This window comes from Triticum dicoccoides, chromosome 4A (assembly GCF_002162155.2).
Source record: "Triticum dicoccoides isolate Atlit2015 ecotype Zavitan chromosome 4A, WEW_v2.0, whole genome shotgun sequence".
NCBI classification, from domain to species: Eukaryota; Viridiplantae; Streptophyta; class Magnoliopsida; order Poales; family Poaceae; genus Triticum; species Triticum dicoccoides.
The window spans coordinates 711214024-711237260 of record NC_041386.1 but is presented as its reverse complement, the minus strand read 5'-3'; the positions used below and the strand labels follow the sequence as shown (position 1 = coordinate 711237260).

The following is a 23237-nucleotide window of genomic DNA, read 5'->3' as shown; positions in this document are numbered from 1 at the left end:
TTGTTTCTCTGTTTGTTTCTCCAATTCCCATCTGGCCTGTTCGTGTTGCTCCGCGACTCAGCCGCCGCCGCACACCCGCGGCAAGCAGCGGATGCAGATTGACATCTGCAACGATTGAATCCCAAAACTTGAGATGATTAGATTAAATTGCCGCATCTTCTCTCTTTTGTATGTGTTCTATCTAGACTAGTAGCTTAGTACAATTTCAATAGCTTTTTTTTTGCGGGGAGTACAATAACTATTGTTATGCCCTCGTCTTTTTTTAGAAAAATACTACAGGAACTTTGATTGATATAGTCTACATAGCCGTATTTTTTGAAGGGAACTCGCCCACTAGATTAGACGTAGGCAAAGTGCATCAAATGTCACTGCAGCTAGTCTCCCAAAGCCTACTATTCATGCAAAAATTAACTTAGATGAGTTGCCTTATAATCGGAAGAAAATTTTAGAGTACACAAGAAATCCACATAAGCAAGATAAGATTAGGCGCAAATATTTAACGAGGGACCTTATAGGCCACCGTCTAATTTAATTACCCATAGAGGAAGATTGGAGATACTCAAGAAAGATTTAATCCAAATTGTTGATGAATATGGTCCTTGGCTTGAGTATAGTGATAAAGTGCATAAGGCCTTGTGTTTATGCTGCTACCTTTTCAAATATTACACTAAGGGACAAGCTGGACTAGCGCATTTGCAATTAATGACTGGAACGGTTGGAACAAGAAAAACAGACTATATACTCATGATGGTAAGGCTAATGTTATTAGCTTTCGTAATGCTAGTAAAAAAGATGTGATGCTTTGATAAATCAAGTTGAGTCAATTAAGGTTGTCTTGATAAACGAACTGATCTTACAAAAAAGCAAAATCGAATCCGGCTTAATGCTTTCATGATACTTGTTGCATTAAGTCTTAAATTTCCGAGGCGATGACGAGTCAAAAGAGTCAAAAAATAAGGAAATTTTTTAAGAGTTAGTACATGCTTTGGTAAACTAAAATAAAGCTATACGGAATGTAGTTATGGAGTGAACCCAATGGCCAAATTTTCTAGCTCCGCCCCTGACCATCAGCGCCATGTGAGACCAACGCTTGGTTTAGGTGCAGCCGCCGCCGGAGATGAGTGACATGAGCGCACGTACCACCCCGCCACCACCGAGATCTCCGATGACAATAGTCAACTCCATGCGGAACACGAGGAACCCAAAGACGAGGCCTTCGACGATGCTGTTGACAATGAAGATGGCCGTGTGCTCGACCTTGCCGATGTGGCTAGCGAAGGCGACGGTGACGAAGCCGATGAGGAACTGAAAGATCCCGGTCAGTATCATCGGCCCAACGATATGCCAAAGGGTCTTGCACACAGCACACGTCCGGCAAGGTCTTGCAGCCGGCCACGCGCCACCGTGCCAGCGCCACCATCTGCTCTTCCAGTGTACGGCACGGACTACGTATAGTGAAGCTACTCACACCAAGCACACACCAAGCTAGCTGTTGTTCGTATGTGCCTTATAACTTTCTTAGTTCTGTACATATTAAATTTGGGGTCCAACGTTCCAGTTGTTGCTGACTGACCCACGGTTTAAAACTTTGGGTTCAAACTGTACGTAGAAAGAGGTCTGGATGGATTTGGCTTGAAAATACATTCAGTTTGGATTGGTTTGGATTGTAGCATTTGCAGTTTGGTCTGGTTTGGTTTGATCGCTGGACTTATACATGTATGGGTTGGCCTGGATTTAGTTTGGATTACAAACTATTCCCAGGTTTAGAAACATATGCTTGTAGGAATTGCAATAATATCAAGTTTTCTCTCTATGTGCTTAAAGTTTTAAAGCTATGCTTGTTTTGCCTTCCTATGCTAGTTGATTATTGTTCCCATAAGTTGTTTGCTCAAAAAACCCTATGCATAGGAAGTGGGTTAGGCTTAAATGTGCTAGTCATATGCTTCATGATACTCCCATTATGTTTCAATTCTTATCTTTTATGTGAGCATCATTGCCATCATCATGCCTAGCTAAAAAGGCATTAAAGAAAAGCGCTTGTTGGGGGACAACCCAATATTTACCCTTACTATTTTTGTGTGTTCACATGATTAAGCTACTGTATTAATCATGGTTTATAGCTTTTTTTTCAATAAAGTGCCAAGTACAACCTTCGGGAAGACTTGGATGAAGTTTATGTGATCTTGCTGTAAAAAACAGAAAGTTTTGCGCTCACGAGATTAGCTGCCATTTTTTTACTGAATAGTGATTTTAGGTTGATTCTTTTTGCAGATGATTAATAGATAAATTCCTCAGGTCCACCAATTTATTTCATAATTGTTTGAGTTCCATAAGTTTACTTTGATACAGATTACTACAGACTGTTCTGTTTTTGACAGATTCTGTTTTCATTGTGCTGTTTGCTTATTTTGTTGAATCTATGGCTAGTATGTAAGGGTATGAACCATATATAAGTTGGAATACAGTAGGTTTAACACCAATATGAATGTAGAATGAGTTCATTACAGTACCTTAAAGTGGTGATCTATTTTCTTTTACTAACGGAGCTTACGAGTTTTGTCTTAAGTTTTGTGTGGTTGAAGTTTTCAAGTTTTGGGTAAAGATTCGATGGACTATGGAATAAGGAGTGACAGAGCCTAAGCTGGGGGATGCCCAAGGCACCCCAAGGTAATATTCAAGGACAACCAAGAGCCTAAGCTTGGGGATGCCCCGGATGGCATCTCCTCTTTCGGCTTCGTTCATCGGTAACTTTACTTGGAGCTATATTTTTATTCGCCACATGATATGTGTTTTGCTTGGAGCGTCATTTTATCTTGTTATTATTTGCTTGCTGTTATTTAGATTAATGTTTTGCATCTTTAGTTTCAATAAAAATGTCAAGGATAGCCTTTGCCATGCTTATTTTGCTAGTATACATATTGCTGTTTGAAAACAGAAAGTTTACCGCTGTTGCAAAAATTACCTAGAAAAGTAGGAGAGTGGTATAACGTTGAAACTTTTTGCATATTAAGATCTGATAAATTTATTACAGTGGGAATTTTCTCTCATAATTTTTGGAGTTAGGGAAGTATTGATACTCTTGCATTCTTTACAGACTGTACTGTTTTTGCAGATTGCTGTTATGGTTGCATTGTTTGCATATGTTTGCTTGTTTAATGATTCTATTTGAGGATAGGAGTATTAAATATGCAGAGACATTTAGTATTCAATGTTGAATAATAATGTTAGTGATTTTTTACAGTAGAAGATGATATGGTTTTGCATTGGTTTATACTAACCTATCTCACGAGTTCTTGTTGAGTTTAGTGTGGATGAAGCTTTTGATCAAAAGAGAAACCTTGATATGAGAGGAATTAAGGAGACATAAAAGCTCAAGCTTGGGGATGCCCAAGGCACCCCAAGATAATATTTCAAGAAGTTTCAAAATATTTGGTTGCAGGGTTGTTTGAGAGAGACCATCTTCATCTTACGCCTCCCACGGATTGATAAACCTTAGGTCATCCACTTGAGAAAAATTTGCTACTGTGCTACAAACATGTGCACTTGCGGGCCTAACAACGTCTACAAGAAGAAGGTTGTGTAGTAGACATCAACAGCACCCACCGAGACTGAATCTTGTAGCGTCGCCGCCGACAGAGGATGCCATGTTTTCTCACGTACCTGGGTGTGGAAGCATTGATCAGGCACAATTCAATAGATTTCCCTGATGTCCCTACTTAGTATTTTGAATCACTCTATCAGTCGCTTTGCTTATCTATGCTCTCTAGTTCATTCAACCTTTTTGATATCAGTTCAGTTCGGCCAGTTTAATCTGCTGCTAATATCTGTGTTTAATTTCAGCAGAACCATGTCTATCTTAATTAGCTTTGTTAGGGTAATGTTGATATGTATCTTATTTGGATTTTGGACATGCTACAACTATATGTTTAATCATTTTTCTGGGATGAATTTTGCTTTGATCATAGGGTAGTAATCTGGATTAATGATGTGTGTATCCTCATTTGTTAGTATTTTCTTTTCAAATGTTCCTTCGTTAATCTTGTTCTGCATGTCGTAAGAGTTATATATCTGGTATGGTTGTCAAATGTGATAATCGATCCTAGATATGCTGGTTGGTTGGGAGGATGCATCAGTCACATTATGCTGTCCCTTTTCCAGCATATCTTTCAGTAATATTTTCATCATATTGTTTTGTATGTAATCTTCTCCTCACGTACACTTATCTTATCTGCATGTTACTCATGAACGATCCAGTCAAATTGAACATGAGAAATTTGGGTTTTCAAACGTTGGAGCTCATAGCCTTCCTGCATGGTCCCGCACGGGAGATTGCGGCAATTACTGTGGCTGCACGGCTCAGCCCGTAGCCGTCGTGCACTTTGGCGGTGGTGAAGATGAGGCCGGCGCACACCATGGCACAAGCGGCGATGCGGACGCAGACCTGATCGATGCATGTACTGGTAAGGTTTTTCTACAACTCATGTTCTGTTTTCACCTTTCTCTCTTGCAATTTGCCCATCTACGTTGTGACAAAAATTCAGTTTAGATATAGTGCACTAATGGTTCACGTTCCGAAGGTTGCTCAATGTATCTGACATGATGGCGTGTACTTGAGTTATAATGTGAACACTGGCTGCTAAGCTACTGTCTAGGAATCCAATATGTATGCTAATTCACAACTGTTTTGGAAGGGAAGCTAGGAGAATTTAGAAATCATTTGTTCATAGTCTTGAAGTAGCTGTCCAAATCTCCCTTTCTTGACTGACATAATCAGATCAAATTTCAGTTTATTTCTATGACACATCTCCACATTCTTGATTGACACAGATAAAATAATAATAATATCGCTGCATGAATATGATTTTACCACAGAGAATTGAGATTACAAAAGGCGGAACTACCGTGGAGCAAGGAAGAAACGAATATTGCTTTGCAAGTAGATGGAGCTTTTGGAATAATTATATTTCTTTGTTGTGTAGGACTGATGGCAGCAAACTGTTAGCTACAGCTCTCTATAGAAGGGGTTTTGTGGTAGCAAACTGTTGCACTTGTGGTCCTATTATCAAGTATTAATTTCTGCAAGTATTTCATGGTAGGAAACAATTGTTGCTTGGTCGAGTAAAAGATTGAAACTGTCTCCTTGGTCGAGTATTAATTTCAGCAAGTATTTCCGTGATTGTGACTGAATAGAATTTTGCATGATTTATATAAGATTAAAGGTTGATGCGTCTCTTATGTCTGCAGATATATTGTATGACTCGTGGTCGCCTGCGATGACTGTAAAAGTGTCCCCTACTGATTGATTCTGGGAATCATGTGCTGAATCTTTTGGTGATGTCTGATTGCATCATTCATGCTTTAAACCTGCTGGTGGTTGATGACTTGTAAAATAGACTATTGCTTTAGTTGGGATAAACCTGATGTTAAATGCATTTTGTGGAGAAGAAAAATCCTTTAATTTATTTGTCGCGACATCAGAGTTACTTTGTGTGTAATACGGTATGTTTAAATTTGAATTGCATGCATGATTGTTTTAGACTGCTTCCCTATGTGAGATTGTTGGATTATTTGTGTTGCATCTTTCACCTGTCAGTCAATTTTTTTGTATTTCTTTCCAACCATTAAGGCGCAACTACATCATGTTGTGAATGTGGCAGCGAACTCCTGAAACACTACCACTGTCGATGTATTTTGCTTTGCCATCAAATGGGAGCATAATTGAGTCTGATTGCTAATAAGAGGGCGTGAAACAACATAGGTTTACCCTACGGTTCGGCTGCGGAGTAATGGTCTTACTTATTGGGGACGACTTGTAGCATTTATGGATGACCCATTGTCCTAAAAAAAAGGATCCGGGGTGCCTGGATGACCCATAGTCTTAGATGTAAAGAGCCATGGTGTCAATAGTCCCCATGGACGATGGCCCAGAACTACCGGCTTTACTCTTTCGGACTCACCAATACGGGTAGTCGTACTCCGAATGACCCACAAGTACCGGTAGTCAGGGTAGAGACGGCCCAGAATTTTGGGATGGAGGGACTCGTATATGGAGCTTACAAGCCTCTTCGCATGGTGCATTCTGGATCCTCTGCAACTACTAGTTGCGTCTGGACTCTGGACGCCACTAGGAACAGTGGCGGATCCAGGAATTTAACTTTGGGTGTTTAATTTTTTTTCCACCCTAACAAAGAAGTCCATTGGTCCACGGCAATACAAATTGTTCACAACAGTAACAAGAAGAAAATTACCAAGAGCTATATATCTCTAAAACCAAAGATAATTCATTAGATTCTCAAAAGAAAGATAATTCATTCGCTTTTTTACTAATGAAATCAATCTGAAGATAATTCATTTGTTGTTTCTAAATCAACAACATTCCTCTTTACTAATATGGTCATGTACAGAGCTATATATATCTCTAAATTCAAACATAAGCTACACATGTACCAGTCAACGAATGAAATTTCAGATTGAAACTTTGGACTGAGCTTTTTTAGGGGTGTTTGGGCTGTGCTTAGAGCACCTACAACGGGGCATCCGAAACCCGCCTCAAACATCCGGGCGCATTCGCCACATCGGACTGACGACCGTGTCTCACATGAAAACACTCTGAAACCAGACGGTCCGAAGCTCGTCTCCTCCATTGCCGCGTAGCGCTACTCCGACGGGCGGCGTAGTGCCCTAGCCCGATTATTTAAGCCGACCGCGGGCACCGAAACCCTACACATCCACATTTCCCCCCTCCCGTCCAACGCCGCCGCTACTTTCCACTCCCGTCTACATCGTGCACATCTCCGACGACGAGGCGTAGTTAGCTAGCGTGTGCGTAGTATGTAGGATTTATTTTGCATGGTTTGTATGGATTTAGGCGATGAAATATGCGAGAGTCGGATGCATAGCACTGTGTATGAGGCGTGACCGGTCACTGTCCGCGGGCGGGCCCGGTTGCGCCCGCGGGCATTTGAGGGGTCGGATTTATCAAGTCCGGCTATAGATGCTCTTAGTATCTCTCGTGGGCAGAGGTGGCTTGTTGCTGCTCTTGGGCTACTGGTTGTTTAGTTATGGTTAGTAGCCGATGAGTTAATATTGGCCTGTTTGCCACATGAGAGCTGCTGTGTAACCTCTCAAAGTATGCTACTCTTATTTATTTATTTTTGCCATTTATCTATATATAGAAATTTTTGTGCAGCAAATTTTGGGTGTACATCTGTACACCCTTGACCCACTACGAATTCCAATCCTTGCCACTTAAGAGCATCTCCAGCCATTTGGCCCCCCAAGCGTACGTGGCGAATGCCTTTTGACATTTGCACCCATGTTTTTTTCGTCCTGGGGGCGATCGAGTTTCCAGCCGCGCCCCCAGGTTTCGGCCCACAGACGCATAAAAATTCAAACTTGCCTTTCCCGCTGCCAAAAAAGGCCACAAGTTCGGCGATTATCATGCCACAAGTCAGCGACCATCATGCCGCAGGTTGGCGATCAAAACATAACCAAAAGTTCGGCGATCAATAGGAAGGAATCGTAGACATAGAACACATCAAACAGCAGGCTCCTATGTCGTGGGACTGGCCGGGGTGGCCGTCGGCGTGGCTTCAGTGCTCGGGCTCGGCGTCTGGGTGGGCGTGGCATCAGTTCTCGGGCTCGTGGTCGCCGTCGGTCCGGGAATCTGGTTCAAGATGAGGCCGCGCTCCGCCAGGTACCATGCCTTCACCTGCTCGTCCATCGTCGACATGTCTGCCGCCATCAAGAACGCCTAGTCGGTGTTCCTCTTTCTTCACAGCGATGTTTGTCCTGAGAAGGTCGAGCTTGACGTCCTGCTTCGTCATCAACACCGACCACTTCGTGTCGGACTTCTCCTCCCTCTTGGCGGCGTTGTTCTTGGCGTCGGCGATGCACTGCCCGATCGATGATTGCAGCCGTTCGACAGCTGGTGCTGCGTTGAAGCCGGAGGGGGAGGCACGCGGTGGCGCACCATGCGTGAAGGTGATGTTGGGGTTGAAGCTGCCATGCGCGTCGCCGTCGGAGTAGCTAGGCGAGGGCGCGTACCCCCATAGTGGCGGAGAGAAGTTGGGCGGCGAAGCGACGCTCTACTGGCTCCCCCACGCGGCTTGTGGGCAGTGGCCGGGCGGAAGGTTCATCATCCCGCGCGAGACGCCTCTCCCTGCTCTACCGCCACCGCCGCCGCGTCCCTGGCCTTCTTCATGATGAGCATATTTCGTTGGTCGGTGGTGACCGCCTCCCTCCCGGCGATCAACGTCGGCCTTCCACTCGGCGTTCGACATACCAGGGGGCCTTGTCATCGGCTTCCTCTGCCTTGGCTGGACGGCACCATCGGTGCCTAGGTGAGGGGCCACATATATCTTCGGCGGCATGGCGGGCGGATCTGGGGAAGAATGGAGGGAACGGCGGGGGAGAAGGGAGAGACAAGGGGGAAATGGGGGGAAAGGGGAAGAAATCGACCAGTGTCGCCGACAGCACGGGCCCACACGCCTTTTCGCTTCAGTCGGCGCCCCTCAGCGCGCTGGGTTCGGTTTGGGTTCACCGACTGTTATTTCGGCCCGAACCGGTGATAAACAATGATCCGAGAGCGTGACTGGGCTGATTTTTCGCCGCCGACGCTAAAAAAGGCGCCCTGCGGAGCCTGTTGGAGGTATGAGTGGAGATGCTTTAACTCTTGATTCAATTCGTAGCACTTCAGATGTTAGCGTGCCTGAGGGAGTTCCGGACTAGGGGGTGTCCGGATAGCCAAACTATCATCATCGGCCGGACTCCAAGACTATGAAGATAGAAGATTGAAGACTTCGTCCCGTGTCCGGATGGGACTTTCGTTGGCGTGGAAGGCAAGCTTGGCGATACGGATATGTAGATCTCCTACCTTTGTAACCGACTCTGTGTAACCCTAGCCCTCTCCGGTGTCTATATAAACCGGATGGCCTTAGTCCATAGGACGAACAACAATCATAGCATAGGCTAGCTTCTAGGGTTTAGCCTCCTTGATCTCGTGGTAGATCTACTCTTGTAACCCACATCATCAATATTAATCAAGCAGGACGTAGGGTTTTACCTCCATCAAGAGGGCCCGAACCTGGGTAAAAACATCGTGTCCCTTGTCTTCTGTTACCATCCGCCTAGACGCACAGTTCAGGACCCCCTACCCGAGATCCGCCGGTTTTGACACCGACATTGGTGCTTTCATTGAGAGTTCCTCTGTGTCGTCACCGATAGGCTCGATGGCTTCTTCCATCATCATCAACGACGCAGTCCAGGGGGAGACCTTCCTCCCCGGACAGATCTTCGTATTCGGCGGCTTTGCACTGCGGGCCAATTCGCTTGGCCATCTAGAGCAGATCGAAAGCTACGCCCCTGGCCGTCAGGTCAGATTTGGAAGTTTGGACTTCACGGCCGACATCCGCGGGGACTTGATCCTCGACGGATTCGAGCCACAGCCGAGCGTGTCGTACTGTCACGATGGGCATGATTTAGCTCTGCAGCCGGACAGTACCCTGGAGGCCGCACTCGAACCCGCTCCGATCTTCGACTCGGAGCCGGCTGCGCAGACCAAGGATGGATGGCTAGACACCACCTCGGGGGCTGCAACCGCTACGGCGATAGAGCCGAACACCGATCTTGTCCCCCATGAAGCTCGTGACTCCGAGGTGCCGGACTCCGGGCCTCCCGCGCCTCCTCCAGTCGAATCCGATTGGGCGTCGATCATGGAGTTCACCGCGGCAGACATCTTTCAACACTCACCTTTTGGCGACATCTTGAGTTCGCTAAAGTACCTCTCGTTATCAGGAGAGGCCTGGCCGGACTGCGGCCAGGACGGTTGGGATGCGGACGACGAAGAAATTCAGAGCCCACCCACCACCCACTTGGTAGCCACTGTCGACGACCTAACCGACATGCTAGATTACGACTCTGAGGACATCGACAGTATGGACGACGATGCCGGAGACGACCAAGAACCAGCGCCTAACGGGCGCAGGAAAGCCACCCCATCCCACAACGTATGCATGGTGGACACACAAAAAGGAAGCGACAATGAGGGAAAACGAGACATGGCGAAGGACAACTCCCCCAACAGACAAACAAAGCGGCGACGCAAGCGCCGCCCGAAGACCGGCATCGACAAAAACGGTACCCATATAGACCCGGCCCTAGAGCAGGGCGAAGCAGTGGACGACACACACGTCAACAAGCAGCCAGCTGGACATGAACCGGACAAGCAACCCATCCCCGGCGAAGATGATCTCACATCACCAGAGCATACGAATCTCCATAACAGGCTCGTCGCCACTGCAAGAAGTTTGAAGAAGCAAAAGCGGAAGCTCAAAACAGCGGAAGACACACTCAGAATAAGATGGAGCAAAGTACTCAACACCGCAGATAAATATGGCACTAGTCACCAGACAAAGAGCTACCCGAAGCGCAAGTTGCTGGCCGAATTTGACGAGGAGGCCTTCGAGCCCCCGCAGTCAAAAAAGAAAGGGGCCGCCTGGCCGGATAGACGACCAGATGACAGGCCAAGAGCAACACGGGGCGCCACACACAAGTCGGCACATGATCAGCCTAAAGATCTTCAGAAAAAGGATAACCCGGCCAGGTCTATCTATGGGCCAAAAAAAAGACTCCAGGAAGTAACACAACCAGCCGAGCATTTGAAGACAACGGCACACCCAAATACAGGGGTGCCACACACCCACTATGTTTTACTGACGAGGTACTGGATCATGGATTTCCAGCGGGATTTAAACCCATAAACATAGAGGCATACGACGGAACAACAGACCTCGGAGTCTGGATTGAGGATTATATCCTACACATACACATGGCAAGAGGAGACGATCTCCATGCCATAAAATATCTTCCCCTCAAGCTCAAAGGGCCGGCCCGGCATTGGCTTAAAAGCCTCCCAAAAAATACGATTGGGAGTTGGGAAGAGCTTGAGGATGCTTCGAGAAAATTTTCAGGGGACTTATGTCCGGCCTCTGGATGCAGATGATTTAAGTCACATAACTCAACAGCTCGGAGAATCAGCACGCAAATTCTGGAACAGGTTCCTCACTAAAAAGAACCAAATAGTCGACTGTCCGGACGCTGAAGCCTTGGCAGCCTTCAAACACAACGTCCGAGACGAATGGCTCGCCAGACACCTCGGCCAGGAAAAACCAAGAACAATGGCCGCACTAACAAGTCTCATGACCCGCTTTTGCGCGGGGGAAGACAGCTGGTTGGCTAGATGCAGCACCAGCAACCCGAGTACATCCGAAATCAGGGATGGAAATGGGAAATCACGACGCAAAAAAGATCAGCGCTGGAACAAGGAGAATGGCCCAAATAGTACGGCGGTCAACGCCGGATTCAAAAGCTCTCGGCCGAACAACAAAACACTGCCCTTAAAGGATAACAGTGACGAGTTATCCAACCTCAACAAGATTCTGGATAGACTGTGTCAAATACACGGTACCTCCGGGAAGCCTGCAAACCATACCCACAGAGATTGTTGGGTCTTCAAGCAGTCCGGCCGACTTAACACCGAACACAAAGGGCTCGACACACCAAGTGACAGTGACGAAACCCAAAAGCAGCGCTCCGGAAACCAAAAGACTTTCCCATTAGAAGTCAAAACAGTGAACTCACTTCACGTGATAACACGCAGCGCGGCCCCTGCTATACCAGGACACCGTCCGCAGACTGGGGATAGAACCCACCAAAATTCGTTATAGCAGCACTTCCTTTAAAGGAGTGACGCCAGGCCTTTTTAGCCAATTTTACAGGCTCTGTACCACTAGGGGTCGTGTTCGGTTCATCCGACAACCTCCGTCGCGAAAAGCTCACCCTCCATCGCCCCATTTAGCAGTAGCCCTTAAGCACTACTGGGGCGTGCAGCTTTCGCGCGCTTTCATGCAATACTGCATTACGCGTCTCTTACGCTTAAAAATGCCCGGTCCACGTGGCATATTCTTAAAACTCCAGGTGTCTCTCGACCATGGAGATTGTGCGGCTGCCTAGACAGCCACACATTATTCCGACCTTGCAGGTCAAAGCCCCTAAAAACAGGTCATTTAGACCTCGGACATGGTTAGACGAGTCCGGCAAGGGGCTTCCCAGCCGCATACCCCCTTTTTTTAGGGGGCCGCGCGCATAAATGATGAAAGCCAATAAAGCTCAACTTTCTTCATCTTCCATATTATACTTTATTTTGATACACTTTTTGCACGATATTTCTTAGAAACTAAGTCCTTCTCTTTTACAGATGAAGCACGTGCTACACCCGTCCAGGATACAGCACAACGGAGATACAGGCGCAGACGTGCAGTAGGGACCCATTGCAAGGATTCTTTTCAGATTAAGACCCTGCGTAAACCTTTCTCACTGTCTCTTGTTGATACACATCCTCCGGTTTCCTACCAGAGCCGAGGAGGAGGCTGGCGTTTTGGCTTCGGCCGCGTCAGAAGTTCCCGCCTGTACCTGGACACTAGGGGCTTAGGGCTTTATTCTGCCCGATATCATAAAGACCGAACACCTCAGGGAGTGTTCGGCGTCTCGAGTTAGGCCTTATATGCATCAGCTCCGAATCATGTCTTTGGTCAAATGTTGGGTTTGCCCGGCTCCTGTGTTTTGCTGCCTTACGTTCCGTATCATCGGCTAACGCGACACCAGGAGAACTACTGCGATTGTGCCCCGGTTCGGCCGGGAGAGCACCTCAGTAGAGAAAGCCGAAAACTGACTGTCATGATATAGCGAGAGACTGGTCAACCACTCGATCGACCATTGGAATGTTTAGAATTCCTCCGCTTTGACGAAGGACCTCTTCCCGGTCAGGCACATACGCGCCCCAAGTTCGGAGAAGCGCGGTGCCATCAGGGGCTATATAGTAGCCCCACATTCGAGCTCCTATGGCTAAGTGAAAGTGATAAAGCATTATAGTCCGGTTGCCTAGTTTGCTATGCTATCACCTCCTTAAAAGGACCAAGACGTTGGATTAGGTGTGAAAAAGTGTTTTTCTTTTTGCAAACACCCCCGCACCATGTGCGTGGGGGCTGAAGCCAAAGACTGCCATCTTTCAGATTATACATACATATACGGCCGCACAGGAGATAGTTCAATACTTGAACACACAAGTATAAAAAGTCATTGCATTATAAACATGATATTAGAAATCATACATGTCATTCAAACATAACATCTTTCGAGCACTGCGACTCTATTATACGAGCGCCCTGCAGGACTTCCTCAAAGTAATGCTCGGTGGAGAATCAGCTTTTGTCCGAACCCCGGGATGCAACAGCGGTGGCATCCATCTCCGCCCAGTATGTTTTACCACGGGTGAGAGCCATCCGCGCACCTTCTATGCATGCCGACCGCTTCATCGCCTTAATATGCGGCACTGCCCCAAGGAATTGCTGCAACAAGCCAAAATAACTCTTCGGCTTGGGGCTTTTCGGCCACAGATGAGTTACCACATCCGTCATGGCCAGTCCGGACAATCTATTCAGCTCAGCCCACTCAACCAGCCGATCACTCAACGGAAGTGGACGCTCCGGACTATGGAATTGAGACCAGAAAAGCTCTTCCATTTCATGATCCTCCTGGCTTCGAAAGTGAACGACTGCATCAGCCGCACTCGCCGCCAAGTCCAGATAAGGATCCTCCGCACCGTACAATCGGCCCAGCTGAGCATACTTCGGATCCGTGAACTTCCTACGCAGCATAAAGGGCTTTCCAGCCACAATGTCTCCGACCTGACGCAGTTCCTCCTTCATGGCCCGCATCGCACTACGGGCATCCTTGGCTTCGGCATCGGCCTTCTTTAGGTCCTCTTGCTCCGCTCGGCGTTCTCCTTCAAGAACCTCCAGGCGGTCGGTAGCAACTTTTAAGTTCATGGCCATTCCGGCCATCTCCTCCCTGCTTCGGCAGTGAGCAGCCTTCTCGGCTTCTAGCTCTTCTGCTGCCTTCAAGGCAGCCGCCTCGCTTTTTCTGGCTTGCTCCTTGGCCCGAGCAAGTTCTGCTCGAAGGCCTTCCATAGCAGCAACACCATCTGCATCAAGCATACAACTTGTAAGGAATGGGCGTCAGCTCCCTTACTAAGCGACCGCGGCGCAATCACATACCTTGTGACTCATCAAGTCGTTTATTGACCAGCGAGATGTCCGCATCTGCAGCGTCGAGTTGCTTCTTCAGCTCGGCAAATCCATCCGTCCGGCTGGCCACCGAACATTCCGCCACCTGCATAGGAAAGGCGACAGTTAATAACTGAGACTATGATCCTAGGCACGCTGCCGTTTTCGACAGCATACCAAGTCTCAGGGGCTACTATACAGGGCGCACTTCATGTGCAAAACTGTCAATAGGTATGTCATTTTTTGCGTACCTCAAATCCCGTCAGTAAACTTCCGACGGCCTCATACAACCCGCTTTCGGCGGACGAGATCCTCTCAATCACATTACCCATTAATGTGCGGTGATCTTCTGAGATGGACACCCTATTAAGCAAATCCTGCAGCTCCACCGGCCGTACTCCAATGGTTGTCGAACTCTCCGGCCCCGCTGGACTCGGGGAGACCCTCCGCGACGACACCTCAGGGTCGTCCGCCCCGTGCGATGGGGCGGCAGATGGAGGCGTTTCGCTCTCCATCATCTCCGGACGAAGGTCTCCCGAAGATGAGCTGTGCTGAGATGGGCTGAGATCTGAACTACAAGAGGGCTGATTCCTCCGAGGAGACAGTACGGCCGAGGCGCTTTCTGGCGCAGGACCTTCCAGTACAGATTTCTTTCCCCGCTTTGAGGCCTTGGCTTCCGGGTCTTCGGAAGCGTTCCGCTTCTCCCCCTGGAAGGAGGGACTCTCGATTCCTCCCTTACTAAACGCCTCCTTGGTAGAGGTGACAGTTTCCCCGTGCCCCCCTTCGCCCTCATTTGAAGGTGCAACCTCCAACATTTTGATTAACACGGGATCCTGCGTGGTCTCAGGGAGGGGGGCCGGACACCGTATCAGTTTTGCTTGCGCTATCCACTCCTGTCCAGGGATAGCTGGTTAAAAGGCAAGCTCACGATAAATAAATGGATGGTGTGTCCGGACACAGCGCTACTTACTTGAGTATCCAGGCGATTGCAGCTTAGGCCAGCATCCTCGGTCAATTCCGGATGCGTCTCTTGCGATCCGAAGAACAGTTTATACATCTCCATGGGAGTCAGACCCATGATGTGTTGAAGAGCTCGCGGCCCCTCCGGATTAAATTCCCACAGGCGGAGGGGGCGACGTTTGCAGGGCAGTAGGCGTCGGATCAACATGACCTGCACCACTGCGACCAGATTGATCTCCCTTTCTTGGAGGACTCAAATCCGGTCCTGCAACAGGGGGACGTCTTTGGGCGACCCCCAGTCACGCCCCTTGTTGACCCATGAAGTCAGCTGCTGTGGAGGGCCCGAGCGAAACACGGGCGGCGGCTTCTGCCTGCTGCCCCGGGGAGCGGTGATATAAAACCACTCCTGTTGCCACAAGCCGAGCTCCTCTTGGAAAGAGCCCTTGGGCCATGGAGCTTCGGCCCTCTTGCTTATAACTGCCCCGCCGCACTCTGCCTGACGCCCCTCAATCATCTTCGGCTCCACGTTGAAGGTTTTGAGCCATAAGCCGAAGTGAGGGGTAGTGCGGGGGAAGGCTTCACAAACGACAATGAATGATGAGATATGGAGAATGGACTCCGGAGCCAGGTCGTGGAATTCCAGCCCGTAGTAAAACATGAGCCCCCTCATGAAGGGATCCGTCGGGAAGCCTAAACACTGACGGAAGTGAGACATGAACACGACGATCTCACCAGGCTCGGGAGTTGGGATAACTTGCCCTCGGGCAGGCAGCCTATGCGAAATCTCGTAGGTTAAATACCTGGCATCTCTCAGCTTTAGCACGTCCTCCTCCGTTCCACCGGCCTCGTAGATCAGGACCGGACATTGTCGAGGATCGAAGGTACCTGAATTCGGAGCCCTGGGTGTTGGAACTCAGGGAGAGGGGCGGATTCGATAGAAGATTGAATAAAAAGAACGGACCTTGGTCTCATTATAAAGAGGAAGAATACCAAGAGCCGTCCCCGTGACCGTTTGGAACCCGCCTTCGATGGAGGGGGCGTGGCAACGGGCGCGGTTGGGTTACCCACGTCCGTATTGATGGGAATCCCGGAATAAGAGGAACACGATCTCTGCTTCGACAGGACGTGCCAAGGAAACCGCTTCGCCAAACGCGCTGAAGTGGTACAATAAAAACGTTTCAAATAAAGGCTTGGTTGTGGTGTGACGTCACCCCACGGAATACGTCAGCAGATTGAACTTGTGTGAATATTATTCTCTCTACGGTGGTATGTGGAAATTATTTTGCAGAGCCGGACACTATCCTGGTGTTCACAATCTTCTATAAATTATTCGGAGGAGGAACCCGCCTTGCAATGCCGAAGACAATATGCGCGCCGGACTCGTCGTCATTGAAGCCTGGTTCAGGGGCTACTGAGGGAGTTCCGGAGTAGGGGGTGTCCGGATAGCCGAACTATCATCATCGGCCGGACTCCAAGACTATGAAGATAGAAGATTGAAGACTTCGTCCCGTGTCCGGATGGGACTTTCCTTGGCGTGGAAGGCAAGCTTGGCGATACGGATATGTAGATTTCCTACCTTTGTAACCGACTCTGTGTAACCCTAGCTCTCTCCGGTGTCTATATAAACCGGATGGCCTTAGTCCATAGGACGGACAACAATCATACCATAGGCTAGCTTTTAGGGTTTAGCCTCCTTGATCTCGTGGTAGATCTACTCTTGTAATCCACATCATCAATATTAATCAAGCAGGACGTAGGGTTTTACCTCCATCAAAAGGGCCCGAACCTGGGTAAAAACATCGTGTCCCTCGTCTCCTGTTACCATCCGCCTAGACGCACAGTTCGGGACCCCCTACCCGAGATCCGCCGGTTTTGACAGCGATAGTGCACATACTCCAAATACAGATACATGGTCGCCAGCACGCCTTTCTGGTCACTTCCCTTCTTCCTCCAAGCCTGGCTCGTACGTGGTCGCCAGCACGCCTTTAAGAGGCAGGTGTATCGTCTCTAGCCCCATTTAATTTACAATCCTCGGATCCATATGTATTTAGACATTAAAACGTGATCGTCTGGCAAAAGACCTGACTTGGGGCTGGGCTGGTTCGTCTGGCTAATCGATCGCTGGCGTCGTATGTGATAGTGAGCCCAGATCGGACGATCGATGCGGAGGTGTCCGAGTAAGATTAGTGCTTGATCTGAGTCCATCACCGAGTCGTGGTTTACTACTCTATATCTATCAGCTGCGCTAGATAGGTGGATATATATATCCACGTCCCCTTGAAAGCCAGAAATCCATCGATTCCGGCGCGCGGCGTAGCAGAGAAATCAGAAAGAGAAGAGAAGAGAAGAGAAGAGAAGAGAGAAGAGATGGAGCAGGCTATGCTGGCTAGGGTTTTGGCCGTTACTAGCGTTGGTTTGTCGTGGGCAGTAGTGTGGAGCCTCTTGTCGCAACAGCTCAAGCCCTTCTCCACGCCCGCCATCCTCAGGACCTTGGACGCCGCAGCCTCCGATCCCGTCATCGGCCGCGACGACGACATCGACCGCATCATCTGCATCCTCTGCCGCTGCACCAAGAACTGCGCCGCCCTCGTCGGCCCTGCCGGCGTCGGCAAGACGGCCATCGTCGAGGGCCTCGCTCGGCGCATCGCTGCTGGGACGGTCCCCGAAGCCCTTGCTGGGGCCCGCGTGGCGGAGCTCGACGTCGGGGCCATGGTCGCGGGGACCCACTGGCGCGGCATGTTCGAGCAGCGCTTGAAGGATGCCATCAAGAAGGCCGAGGATTCCGCCGGCAAGCTCATCCTCTTCATCGACGAGATGCACATGATTGTCGGTGCCGGCGATCATCGTGGCGGCACCAGCGACGCCGCCAACATCCTCAAGCCCGCGTTGGCCCGTGGCCGCATCCGTTGCATAGGCACCACCACAACCGAAGAGTACCGCAAATACATCCAGAAGGATGCCGCGCTCGAGCTGCGCTTCCAAAGGGTTGACGTCGACGAGCGAACCCTGCAGGCGACCGTTGTCATCCTGCAGGGGCTGAAGCAGCGCTACCAAGACTACCATGGACTGATAATTCGCGACGACGCTCTGGTCGCTGCTGCGCACCTCGCCGGCCGTTATATTACTGGTACGTTCATGATAAGATTTGTGCATTTTGTAGGTTTACTTTTGTAGGTTTGTGCATCTTGAAGAAATTGTCGATTTTCTTGTTTTCAGGTCGCCAGTTTCCTGATAAAGCAATTGATCTGATGGACGAGGCATGCACTTCTGTGAAGTTGCATCAACCAAAAAGGTTAAAGATAAGAAAACTAGCACTGTAAATGCAGTGGAGGAGCTAACCGTTGGTCCATGCCATATTGCACAGGTAAATTCACATTTCCTGGCTAATAATCAAATCTCTATGAGTAGTGTCCATTTGTTTCAATGTGATGCTCATGCCATGTTCTTTCGTTATATGAAGGTTGTTTGCCGATGGACTAAAATTCCGATCACTACACTTGGCCGAGAGGAAGAAAAGTTTAGCCACCTAGTAGACAGATTGCATGAGAGAGTCGTTGGACAGCATGAAGCGGTTAATTTGGTTGCACAAGAAGTGCTGCGTTCTAGGGTCGGCTTTGATCAATCTAGCCAACCAATCGGTTCTTTCCTATTTTTGGGGCCGACTGGCGTTGGGAAGACAGAGCTTGCGAAAGCACTTGCCGAGAAGCTGTTTGACAACAAGAAGACGTTACTCCGCTTTGACATGTCTGAATTTGCTGACAGTGGATCTGTGGCGCGTCTCATTGGAGGACCTCGAAGGTTTAAACTTGCACACTCTTTGCACACGTATTTCTTTCCTGAATTTCCTTCTGATGTTTCACATTTCCATTTGACTTTCTGAAGCTATGAAGAAGATGGACAGCTTACTGATAAAGTAAGGAGCCAACCATATAGCGTTATTCTTTTTGACGAGGCGGATAAGGCGCATCCCTCGATATTCAAGGTTCTCATTCAACTCCTCGATGACGGCGTGTTGATTGATGGAAAAGGACGGAGTGTATATTTCAAGAATACTATTATCATCATGAGCTCAAATCTAGGAGCAGAGAACTTGTCAGCTGGAATGGCCGCAGAAAACATGGAAACTGCACGGGATCTTCTTATGGAAAAGGTATGTGTATCCCAAACTGTCTCTTGTAAAGTCCAGTTGGGCACTCTGCTGATCGACATATTTACCTGATCTTGCACAGGTTGAGAAACGGTTCAAGCCTGAATTTATCAACAAACTGAGTGAGACTGTGATATTTGAGCCGCTTTCACATGACGAACTGAGGGAGATTGTGAAAATCCAGATGAAGAGTGTTGTTGCTATGGCAGCTAACAAGGGCATCTCTTTGTTTCCATCAGATGCTGCCTTGGACGTCATTTGGTCAGAGTCGCACGACACGGTAAGTACATGTTATTTTCATCACCAAACCAAATCACACTTATTTGCGTAGTCTTTTCTAGTATGTCCCGCTTACGATGCATATGCATGGACTATATATTGCAGGTGTATGGTGCAAGGCCTATTAAGAGGTGGATGAAGAAGAATGTGACGAGAGTTCTCGTGGACATGATTGTCAATGGAGAAGCATGCCAAGGCTCGACCGTCTTCATAGATGCCGCCGATGATAGGAAGGGGCTGAAATACCACGTACTGAAGTAGCAGGAGGTGGCAGATCTACCAGTCGAGGCCAGCTATGCTTTTTTGCCGTGTGCGCTGCATAGGCATATATAGAGAATATGTATGTTGTTAGTGATTAGTCACCAAGCACTTGCTGTTCGTACTGTACATTAATTATCTGTAGCAAAATGGTATCTAAAGCTTGCAGGTTTGTGAGAAAATGTTTGTTGTTTGCTGAGATTATACTTCCTTGATCGAACCTCTATGACTGACTGCTACTGAGTTTACTAATAAACCTTGGGCCGCTGCTCCCAGTCTTCAGTCTTGAGACTTAATCCAAAATTAAACCCCGCTGCCAAATAGAGACCACGCATGCAGGCAAGTATTCGATGATTCAGATAGACACCGCGGTGTCCATTTTGGCCAGCTCAGTATGCCGTGTAAAGTGGTCGAATTTCATATGCACGCCATTGTAAAGTACTCCCTCTGTCCCGAAATATAAGAGTGTTTTTGCATCCATGTACAAAACTTGTCACGCTACAAAATATTGTTCGTTTCCAAAAATGCCCTCCCGCACCGCTCGCAAATTGTCTTCTCTCGCATTCCACTCTCGTCATCGCATTTCCTTCACTCCATCTCTCCATCCCTTTCCTTCCCCCAAATCCATCCCTCCATCTATCCATCGATCAATCTACACCGGTGAAAAGGCAAAACGGCAGCTCTGGCCGGAGTAAACATTTCAGAGTAGACTGCAGTTTGGTTTTGGATAAAGGGCACTACTTTCTTGTGATCATAGGCCCACTATTGCTAAATTTAGTAACGTGGTTTGTGATGGTAGGAGTATTTAGTGTTATTGTGATTTTAGTGTAGAATGAACTTTCTGAACTTATTGTTCACTCTGTTTTCTGAACTTTCTGCAACGGCGGCTGTTCTGAATTTTTTCTGAAGGGGCGAGGTGCATGATCTGGTTCCCCAGCAAGAAAGTGATGCTTCATGTTATGTACTCCAGAATGTTCAGTCTGAGGATGTTATCCAGGATGTTGTTGATGATGTTATATGTTCAGTTAATTAAAGTGAATTCAGAGGATGTTGTTCATTTAATCACAGAGGATGTTGTACTCTGTAGTCTAAATGTTCAGAGTAGTTAATTCAGGGTTTCTCTTTTTTTTCTGCTCCGTTGTAGAGATGATTCATGTGATTGGAGTACAATGTAGAGATGCAGCGTTTCTGCTTTTTAGGTCAGCATGTTCAGTTAGAGGATGTTGTTGATGATACATTTGGGATGCTCTAGGGCTGCTCTAGTGATGCTCTTTAGTGTGGTGAATGCCAGCTAATCCAAATGAACATTTAGTGGAGTACTGCTTTGTCAGCATGCTTGTGAGTATAGGAGTAGAAGCATATTGGTGTGCATACTGGAATATTACTCCTACATATGTGAGTACTTGTCTGTCTAGTGTAGGGTAGGTTGTGAGTGTTGAATTATAGATGTGCTTTGGCCCATATAAGACACCTGGTTAATCTCTAAGGCCCGTGTAGGTGTAGGGTAAGTGGTGGAAAGTTTAGTACCATCTTGCTAGTTGAGCAGAGTTGAGACCTCTTTATAAGGGCGGTTCTACCACATGTCATTGAGAGCTTGAGAAGAGGAGTGATACACGCGCTCCTCCTCCTCCGCCGCCTGCCACAACACGCACGCGTGTCACGGGTTATGGGAATGAGCTGAGCCAAGATCACACATATGTGCTTATGTTTGCCATTCAGAAATGATTAATTAATCTCGGGTTAATTAATGAGTTGCTAACAGAAGTGCCACTATCCAAGACGTTGGACCATGGACTGTTCGCATACTCGGTCATGGGCCTAAGCCCAGGTCCATCTACCCGACAGCCTATATAAGGAAGCGTTGGCTGGTGTAGCCAAGACACTCACTCACTCATTGCGCAACCCTAGCCATCATCCACTATTCCTCTCACTTTGCTGCCTCCGGCGATCCCATCCTAACAACCATTTGCACGGTTGGTCGGGGGAGCATGTGCCTCCGGAAGCCCGTCCTTCGAGATCCTTCTCAAGAGAAGGGTGATACAGTTTTTGGGGAGCATCTCAGCGCGACTACTCCTTGTCCGTCCTCGTCTCCATCAAGAGGTGGGTGGGTTTTTAGATAGTTGGGCCTTGGATATAAGACCAGAGGACGACCTTCGTGGGCCTGGCCTAGATACGTTGATAATGCACATCCAGAATAGGCTTTCTGGCTCGTTTGACTGCATTAACCCGCTAGGCGGGGTGGCGGCGGCCGAGGCACATGCAGCAACTGGATTGATCTTGGCGGCAGGCGGCTGGCCAATGGGGAAATCCTATCGGGATGAGGAAGTCTCGTGCGAGTGGGCGATGAACGATCCGTTTTCTTTTTCTTTCAGGGAAGTTATCACACTGATCAACCTTTAAAACCCTAAATCCTTCTCTCGGGGAAGTTATCACTCTGATCAACGGGTCCCCACGCCGCCCAAAGCCTGATGCACCGCAGGCAAGGAAATATTCGAGTTTTAAAGGATTGTATATGAGCTTATTTTTAACCTTTTTTATTTCAGTATATGTTTATATGTTCACTTTCGTAAATCAGAGATAAAAACCGATGTCTTAGGATGATGCTTTGAAAATGTCGATTAATAATGTCACTGACATAACTATGATGGACCAGATCGAAAACTCATCGAGTTTTACACAAACAGAAGAGATGCATACAAATATATTTTTCTTTGTATATATGTTGTACATGAATGATAATAAAAAATGTGTATTTTTATATATGTTCTCCTAATGTGGATATTGTTGGAAGGGGAGTATGCCCGTGCGTTGCCACGTGCTTTTTTCTTCTGATTACATAATATATTCTATTGTACTAGTTTAATTAATCACTAGGAATGTATATAGCAAAACTCAAGAGAAAACTATGTCATTGTGTGGGAAGAACTTCAAACAACATAGCCGTGCATTGGGGGCGGCACACCTCTTCTGTTGTGGGGTGCATAAAAGCACGCGCACACGCAGCCCTCTCACATCCCATCCCCTCCCCTGAAATAAATCCTCGCGCTCCTCCTCTCTCCCCCTCCTCTTGTTCCGAACCAACATTTGTATATTTCTATTTGATTGATTATAGGTTTTACTGTGTGTAGGTACTTCTAGTTAAAGAATTGCATTAGTAAAGTTTCTCCATTAATAAGTGTCCAAATAGATTGTCTAAACCTTATGGAGTCCTTATGGATGATGGTGCAAACTTGTTTCAAGCAGATACATAGAAGTGGGTCAAAAGGGTATCATATTATAAGGGATCACTTGGTGTGAAACTAGGTGTTGGACTCATACATAAATATCATGAGCATGAATGCATTTTTTGGAGGACTGACGGTTGATCGTGTGTGAGTGATGAATCTTTTTCCTGCTAAAAACCTGATGTCATGATCAATTCGTATTATAGCACGTGTTGATCTCCTCCCCCGCGACCCCCGCGTCGCCTC

At 47.8% G+C, this 23237-nt stretch overlaps 1 pseudogene; it reads left to right on the top strand.

The window, feature by feature from the left end:
* The first annotated feature begins 17450 nt into the window (after nucleotides 1–17450).
* Nucleotides 17451–19770, top strand: LOC119284194 (annotated as a pseudogene).
* The last annotated feature ends 3467 nt before the right edge of the window (nucleotides 19771–23237 follow it).